The following is an 8,701-nucleotide window of genomic DNA, read 5'->3' on the forward strand; positions in this document are numbered from 1 at the left end:
GGAAAAAAAAAAATGCCCAGCACCTATGAGAAAATTAACAATGACTGCACTCTAATTAAAAATAACTAGGCAGGGGCGCCTGGGTGGCTCAGTGGGTTAAGCCGCTGCCTTCGGCTCAGGTCATGATCTCAGAGTCCTGGGATCGAGTCCCGCATCGGGCTCTCTGCTCAGCAGGGAGCCTGCTTCCCTCTCTCTCTCTGCCTGCCTCTCTGTCTACTTGTGATCTCTCTCTGTCAAGTAAATAAATAAAATCTTAAAAAAAAAACAAAATCTAAAGAATAAATTGAAACAAACCTGTATCTGATGTAAATGTTAAAATTAACAGATGAGGCTATTAAAATAGCTGCAGCTATTACATGTGTTCAAAACTCAAGTAGAAACATGGAGGATATTAAAGAGACAAAATTAAAACTTTTAGAGATGAAAGCTACAGTGTGTGAGGTGAAAATAACACTATACAGGATTAATGGCAATTAACACATTGCAGAAGATTACTCATTAGTGAACTTGACCTATCAATAGGAATTATTAAAAAAAAAAAAAAACTTCAAGGAAAAGAGCAGTAAGTTGTAGAATAACTTCAAGTAGCCTAATACACAATTAGAATCTGAAAGAGGAATTTGGGGGAGAGTATACAAGATATTTGAAATAAATACTGAACTAAGAATTTTCAGACTTTATGGAAACTATTAACTCACAAATCCAAAAATTCAATGAACCCCAAACACAAGAGATATTAAAACTATGAATCCACCTCATAGCCAGTATAAAACCATAAAAGCAATAAAAAAAGAACAAAGATGAATATAACATCAGAATTTTCATCAGAAACAATCAGAGAAGATAATGGAGAAACATCTGTAGAGAACTAAAAGGAAAAAACCCCTGCGTATGTAGAATTCTATACCCAGCAAAATGTCTTTCAAAGGCAAACATGAAATAAAGTTGCCTTCAGATATATAAAATTTAAAGAATTCATCACTGGCCCTATAAGAAATATTAAAGGATGTCTTTTAAGCAGACAGTAAATGATATTAAGTGAAAATGTGTGTTTACATGAGGGAATAATGAACACTGGAAATAAACACAATTTAATATATAAGATTTTTAAAATTTAAATCCTTTACAAGATAATTGACTACTCATACAAAAATAACAATCTTGTGGACTTTATAACATAAAAAAAATGACAATAGCATAAAGGCCAGTAGGAAAAAAATATGAAAGAGTAGAAAATCATAGTCTTGCACATTTTGGCATGCATGGGTTTCAGTTACATAACACCAGTTTCCTAACAACATAGTTCACATTTCTGTTAACACAGCATATTAGCTGTGAATACTTGGATAAAATACAAACTTTATAGCTAACTCAGTCCACATATCACTACATAAATAACAGATGTGGATTAGGAGGCATGACCAATCATGTCATTTAATTGTGACAACTGCCCAGTTGACGTTATTTCCAGTTCAGAGCTAAGGAGACGGGGGTTCAGTTTTTCTGTGCATATCTTAGGATCTTTCCCACAATAATTATTTTCTATGTTATACATTCAATACTCATCATCATTCTCATGGAACCCAACATGGGGCTTGAACTCGCAACCCTGAAATTAAGAACTAAACCAGGGTTAAGAGTCGGGTGTTTAACTGAGCCATGCAGGCAGCTCAGCATTCTTTGTAAATTCATCCATTCTTTTGCTGTGATTGGTTTATGGTGTTACACAGGGCTTCTCCTTTTTGTTGTGCTTTGTTTTTAATACAATTGGACTTAAATAAAAATTTTATATGTTTAATAGAAAACATTTCCTTGTTTGGTATGAAGAATTTAGTAGTATATTTAAATGCAAATATAGATAACGTTGTTTAAGTGCCGAATGGCCCCTGTTCCATTTTTTTTTTTCTTTTTAAGATTTTATTCATTTATTGAGAGCACAAGCAGGGGGGAGTTGCAGGAGGGAGAGGAAGCCAGAGAAGCGGGTTCCAGGGAGCCTGAAGCAGTGCTCATCCCAGGATCCTGAGATCATAGCCTGAGCCAAATGCAGATGCTTAACCGACTGAGCCATCCCAGCGCCACTACTGTTCCATTTATAACTTCTAGTCTAGGAATACTCCTAGTCTAGGCAGAGTAAAACAGATGGAGAAAACTCCTTAACACTATTTAGTAACCTTAGATTTCTTTGTGGTTTAGTGCAGTTTCAGCTGTGCAATCTCCCAAAGGCATGCAAGAAGTAAAAAATGCTAAGGGAGGAACAATGAAAATGAGCCTTAAAGTAAGGAATATTTTCACAAGACACTTAAAAATACTTCAAAATAAAATTTAGTCTTAAAAACACCAACTAATTACTTTTCTGACTGCCTAGCATTGTAAATTGTTCTTGATTATTTTTTCACATGGTATTTAAAATAAATGCCAAGGAAAGGAAATAAGGTATCTAGTAAAATAGGTGAAATATTTGGGTAAAGTGTATTACATTTAGAGGACAAAATATACATTTAAATGTGCATCCTTTAGCTTTAAGATATGAAACATGCTAATCATTATCTCTACATCCCAGTACACAGAAAGGAAAATTTAAGCCATAGGGACAAGAGTGCTTTACTCTTGGGAATTAAAACCCCACATCACTCAATTATAATTGTTGCCAAAGGTCTTGAAATAGCATTTCCAGAACTTAGTAATGGTGTACTTAGAAAAAGAACCACAGTTCTGGGCTCTCTAAACATTTTCAGCCTTGTGGATATGGCTTTTACTAATGAGCTTGTTCAAGTAATTCATCAAGCTGTTAATCCTCTGCTTTAAACTTCAATTGACACTATTTTTCTATAGTCTGTGGTAGTACACTTACAGACTCAAAGATTTTAGTTAATAAATTACACCTTTTACTTGGTTCTACCAATGCAGTTTTGTGATGCTGAAAGGTGTTATTAGTGCTTCAAAAGGGAAAAAAACACCCATATTTCTGAGGGGTAGGGAGTTGAAGTATAACTTTCATTTATAACAAAATATTTGTAGAGAAAAAAAATTACCAGGTAGAGATCCTTGACTAGTTATTTGAATACTTCCAAGTTTCTTTGAAGGAAAAAATAAACATAAAATATTAACTGATTTTTTTAATGTCTTAAGATTTACTTTGGTGAATTATGACCTATACATGAAACAATATCTAATTTGTTACTGTTTCTGTTTCCGCTACAGAGTTACTCCGTTGTCTTAGGCATACCCTTAGTATGTTCCTGCCTCGAAATTCTAATATGCAAAAAGAAATTTTGTTTATTATTCACTTAATTAGTACTTTCATTTATACCTCACATTTCAGGGTCTTTTGAAAAAACAACTAATTGCTAACCCTTAATGGACACTGACATAAGAATTTAATATGCATTATTTCATTTAATTCAATTCTCCTATGAAGAGGACATTGCTTCATTTTGTAGATAAGGAAATATATAAACATAAGGAAATATTAAGAGGTTAACTTGTTCAAGACCACATAGCTAATAAGTGGGAGAGCCAGAATTCAAACCAGTCTGGCACAAGTGTTCACTTCTTAATCATTACGCTATTGCTTAGCATAAAAAATATGAAATCCACATTGTATTTATGAGGAAATTGAAACGCAAATGAGATTAAGTGACTCAATCAAGGCTATATTCATGGCTAGAACCAGTACTAGAACCCAGATCTTCTCAACCTTGTCCTACTTAATTTTGCATTATATAATGCCTATAGGGCTGAATCTATTTCTGTTTAGAGTAAGAAAATATAGAAAATTGCTTATAAATCTAAAGGTTGTTGAATTTCACTGCTAAAGGGTCTATTTTTAAATACACTTGACTGAGGGACACCTGGGTGGCTCAGTCAGTTAAATATTTTGCCTTCAGCTCAGGTCATGATCCCACAGGATCCTGTGATTGAATCCCACATCCGGTTCCTTGCTCAGGAGGGAGCCTGCCTCTACATCTGCCTGCCATTCCCCCTGCCTGTTCTCTCTCTCTCTCTGACAAATAAATAAATAAAACATTTAAATAACTAAATAAACTAGATTAAAATATGCAATAAAATAATGTAAATAATTAGGCTATGTTCAAAAGCCTGAAAAATAAATTCTATGTGTCAAAACACTAAAATAAAAATAACTTTGATGAGTTTCTTTTGATACTCTTGTATATTTTAATAAATTGTTACTTTAATTAAGCCCATGACTAAAACTTTTTCTAAGTTTTCTGTAACAATTTGATTGACACAATTTATTGAATGAAACTTCCTAAACTTAAGGTTGTACATAAATATGTAATAGAAACTCATGGGGTAGGTGGGAAATCTCAGGACAAAAAAAGTTTTCTGTTCAATTATACTTTCAGAATTATTTATATTTTTTAAATCAATAACATTTATTAAGAAATTTGTATGGTCAAACCTCTGGGGTGTTTTGGTTTAGTCTTAAGCAGTTTGACTATGGTATCTCTAGGCTTGGTTTTCTTCAAACTTGTTTTAGAATCACTGAGATGCTTGGATTATAAATTTTTCTCTTTCACTAAATTTGCGGTTTTGGGTCATTATTTCAGATTTTGTCATTATATATCAGATTATTTTCTGCTCTATTCTCTTCCTCTCCTTTCCTTCTGGAACTCTAATTATCCTTTTGATATTATACTACAAGTACCTGAGTTTTTTCTTTACACTTTATTTCTACCCCTTTTCCTTCTCCTTTCTTCAGACTGAATAATTTTTATTGATCTCTCTTCAAATTAACTGAGTTTTTCCACTGTTGACTTCATGTGGCTCTTTTACCCATATGAATTTCTAAAATTTCAGACACTGCATTTTTTTAGTTCTACAATTCCCATTTGGCTCTTTTTAAAATAGATTCTCTGCTAATTTTCCTAGAATTTTATTCATTACAAGCATATTTTCATTTGTATTATAGAGTATAGTTTTAACAGGTGCTTTAAAATCTTTGTCTGATTATTCTAACATAGTAATCATCTTAAAATTGGCCTCTGCTGATTATCCCTAGAGATTGGATCACATTTTCTGCATCTTCATACATCAAATGGTTTTGGGTTGTATATTGCACATTGTAACAGATATGTTGTAGAGACTCTGAATTTGGTTATAGTTTGGAAGAAGTGAAGATGGTGGCGAGGTAGCAGGCTGAGATGACATCAGGTCACAGGAGTTCAGTTATATAGTTATCAAAACATCTTGAACACCTACAGATCCAACAGGAGATTGAAGAGAAGAAGAGCAGCAATTCTAGAAACAGAAAATCGACCACGTTCTGAGAGGTAGGACGTGTGGAAAACTGAATCCGAAGTGACAGGAAGATACACCGCGGGGGGAGGGCCTGGCTCCTAGCAAGTGCTGGAGCAACAGAGCAGAAAATCAGAAATTTAAAAGTCTGCTCTACTGAGGGACACTGCTCTAGAGGCGAAATGGGGGTGGAGCCTTTGCGGGGACAGCATAGTCTCAGGTTCCCACAGGATTGGGAACCTGATCCAGAAGGATTGAGGGTGTCTGAGTGTAGCAGACCTCGCAGGTATTAAAGCAGGGAAGCTAGCTACAGAGATGGAGCTGAGGAGTGAGCTCTCAGCTCAGGATTACCTTAAACTGTGATCCGTGGCACAGTCAGACCACTGCTCTTTGAGAAGGGACCCCACAAGTGGCAGATCTGGGGAGACTCACCTTCCTTCTCTGGAGGCAGGAAACTTCTGGGTTTGGAGACTCCAAATGGGGCTGTGTGCCAGAGATAGAAATGCTCAGTCACAGGATGGGTGAGCTTGGAGCACAGCCAGAGACCAGGGAAATGGGAGTGATTGAGTACTTTTCTCTGAGGGTGCACAGAGGAGTGGGGCCCCGAGCTCTCAGCTCCTCTTGTCCAGAGATTGGGACGTCGCCATTTTCATTCCCATCCTCCAGAGCTCTATAGAAAGCACTCAGGGAACAAAAGCTGCTGAGAGCCAACCTGAGCAGATTACTTAGCCCAGCCCCTGGCAAGGGCGGGGCAATTCTGCCTCAGGCAAAGACATTTGAGAATCACTACAACAGGCCCCTCCCCCAGAAGATCAGCAAGAACATCCAACCAAGATCATGCTCACTGATCAAGGAGAACAGTGAAATTCCAGAGGAGAGGAAAGCAAAGCATGGAATTCATGGCTTTCTCCCCATGATTCCTTAGTCTTGCAAAGTTAATTAAATTTTTTAATTTTCTTTTTTTCTTATTCTAATTTTTTTTTAATTTTTACTCTTTCCTCTTTTAATTTTTTTTAACTAGTTTAAGATAAATATAAGGTAAGAATACCTTTTATAAAAAATCTTTTTGAAATTTCATTATTATAGTCAGAGTTTATCCTTCATTGTATCTAACTTTATTTTTTGTATATATACAGGGTTTTTTCTTCTAAAAAGTTTTGGGATACAACTACTTCTAATAGATCAAAATATACCCTAAATCTAACACAGGGCTTTGTTCTAGTCTCCAGCCTGAGCAAATTCTCTCAACTTTCTTTTTCTTTCTTTTCCCAACCAATTTATCTTATCAACTCCTTTTTTAGAATTTTTTTTGAATTTTCATCTTTACAGTCATATTCCATCCCTTCATTGTATTTACCCTTATTTTTGTATACATATATAAGTTTTTCTTTCTTTAAAATTTTGGAGGTAGTTTCTTCTAAGAGACCAAAATACACCCAAAATCAAGTGGGTGGCTCCATTCCATTTACCAGTCTAATATATATGTATATTGTGAATTTTAAAAAAAATTTTTTTGAGCTTTTTTTACTTCGTTTCTTTTCCCCATGATTTGGGGTCTCTTTTGATTTAGTTAGCGCACATTTTTCTGGGGTCTTTGCCACCCTTTTAGTATTTTATTCTCTCCTTCGTATATTCTTATCTGGATAAAATGACAAGGTGGAAAAAGTCACCACAAAAAAAAAAAAGAACAAGAGACAGTACTGAAGGCTAGGGACCTAATCAATATGGACATTGGTAACATGTCAGATCTAGAGTTCAGAATGACAGGTCTCAAGGTGCTAGCTGGGCTCGAAAAAGGCATGGAAGATATTAGAGAAATGCTGTCTGGAGAAATAAAAGCCCTTTCTGGAGAAATAAAAGAACAAGCAGAAATCAAAAACACTATTAATGAGGTGCAATAAAAAATGGAGGTTCTTACTGCTAGGATGAATGAGGCAGAGGAGAGAATTAGTGATATAGAAGACCAAATGATGGAGAATAAAGAAGCTGAACAGAAGAGATACAAACTACTGGACCACGAGGGGAGAATTTGAGAGATAACTGATAACATAAGATGAAACAATATTAGAATAATTGGGATTCCAGAAGAAGAAGAAAGAGAGAGGGGGGAAGAAGTATATTGGAGTGAATTATTATAGAGAATTTCCCTAATATTGCAATGGGAAAGAACTTCAAAATCCAGGAGGCACAGAGAACCCCCCTCAAAATCAATAAGAATAGGTCTACACCCTATCATCTAATAGTAAAACTTACAAGTCTTAGTGACAAAGAGAAAATCCTCAAAGCAGCCCAAGATAAGAAGTTTGTGACATACAATGGTAAATATATAATACTGGCAGCAGACTTATCCACAGAGACCTGGCAGGCCAGCAAGGACTGGCATGACATATTCATAGCATTAAACAAGAAAAATATGGAGCCAAAAATACTATATCCAGGCAGGCTATCATTGAAAATAGAAGGAGAGATAAAAAGCTTCCAGGACAAACAAAAACTAAAAGAATTTGTAAACACCAAACCAGCTCTACAGGAAATATTGAGAGGGGTCCCCTAAGCAAAGAGAGAGCCTAAAAGTAGTAGGCCAGAAAGGAACAGAGACAATATACAGTAACAGTCACCTTACAGGCAATAGAATGGCACTAAATTCATATCTCTCTATTACCCTGAATGTAAATGGGCTAAATGCCCTAATCAAAAGACACAGGGTATCAGAATGGATAAAAAAACAAAACCCATCAATATGCTGTCTACAAGAAACTCATTTTAGGCCCAAAGACACCTCCAGATTTAAAGTGATGGGGTGGAAAACAATTTACCATGTTAATGGACATCAAAAGAAAGCTGGAGTGGCAATCCTTATATCAGATAAAGTAGATTTTAAGCCATTATAAGACTATATAAGACTATAATAAGAGATGAGGAAGGTCACTATCATACTTAAAGGGTCTGTCCAACAAGAAGATCTAACAATTTTAAATATCTATGCCCCTAACATGGGAGCAGCCAACTATATAGACCAATTAATAACAAAATCAAAGAAACAAATGAACAATAATACAATAATACAATAATAGTAGGGGACTTTAACACTCCCTTACTGAAATGGACAGATCATGGAAGCAAAAGATCAACAAGGAAATAAAGGCCTTAAAGGATACACTGGACCAGATGGACATCACATTAGAACATTAGAACATTCCATCCCAAAGCAACAGAATACACATTCTTCTCTAGGACACATGGAACATTCTCCAGAATAGATCAGATCCTGGGTCACAAATCAGGTGTCCACCAGTACCAAAAGATTGGGATCATTCCCTGCATATTTTCAGATCACAATGCTCTGAAGCTAGAACTCAATCGCAAGAGGAAAGTTGGAAAGAACTCAAATACATGGAGGCTAAAGAGCATCCTACTAAAGAATGAATGGGTCAACCAGGAA

Source organism: Mustela erminea, chromosome 7 (assembly GCF_009829155.1).
Source record: "Mustela erminea isolate mMusErm1 chromosome 7, mMusErm1.Pri, whole genome shotgun sequence".
NCBI classification, from domain to species: domain Eukaryota; kingdom Metazoa; phylum Chordata; class Mammalia; order Carnivora; family Mustelidae; genus Mustela; species Mustela erminea.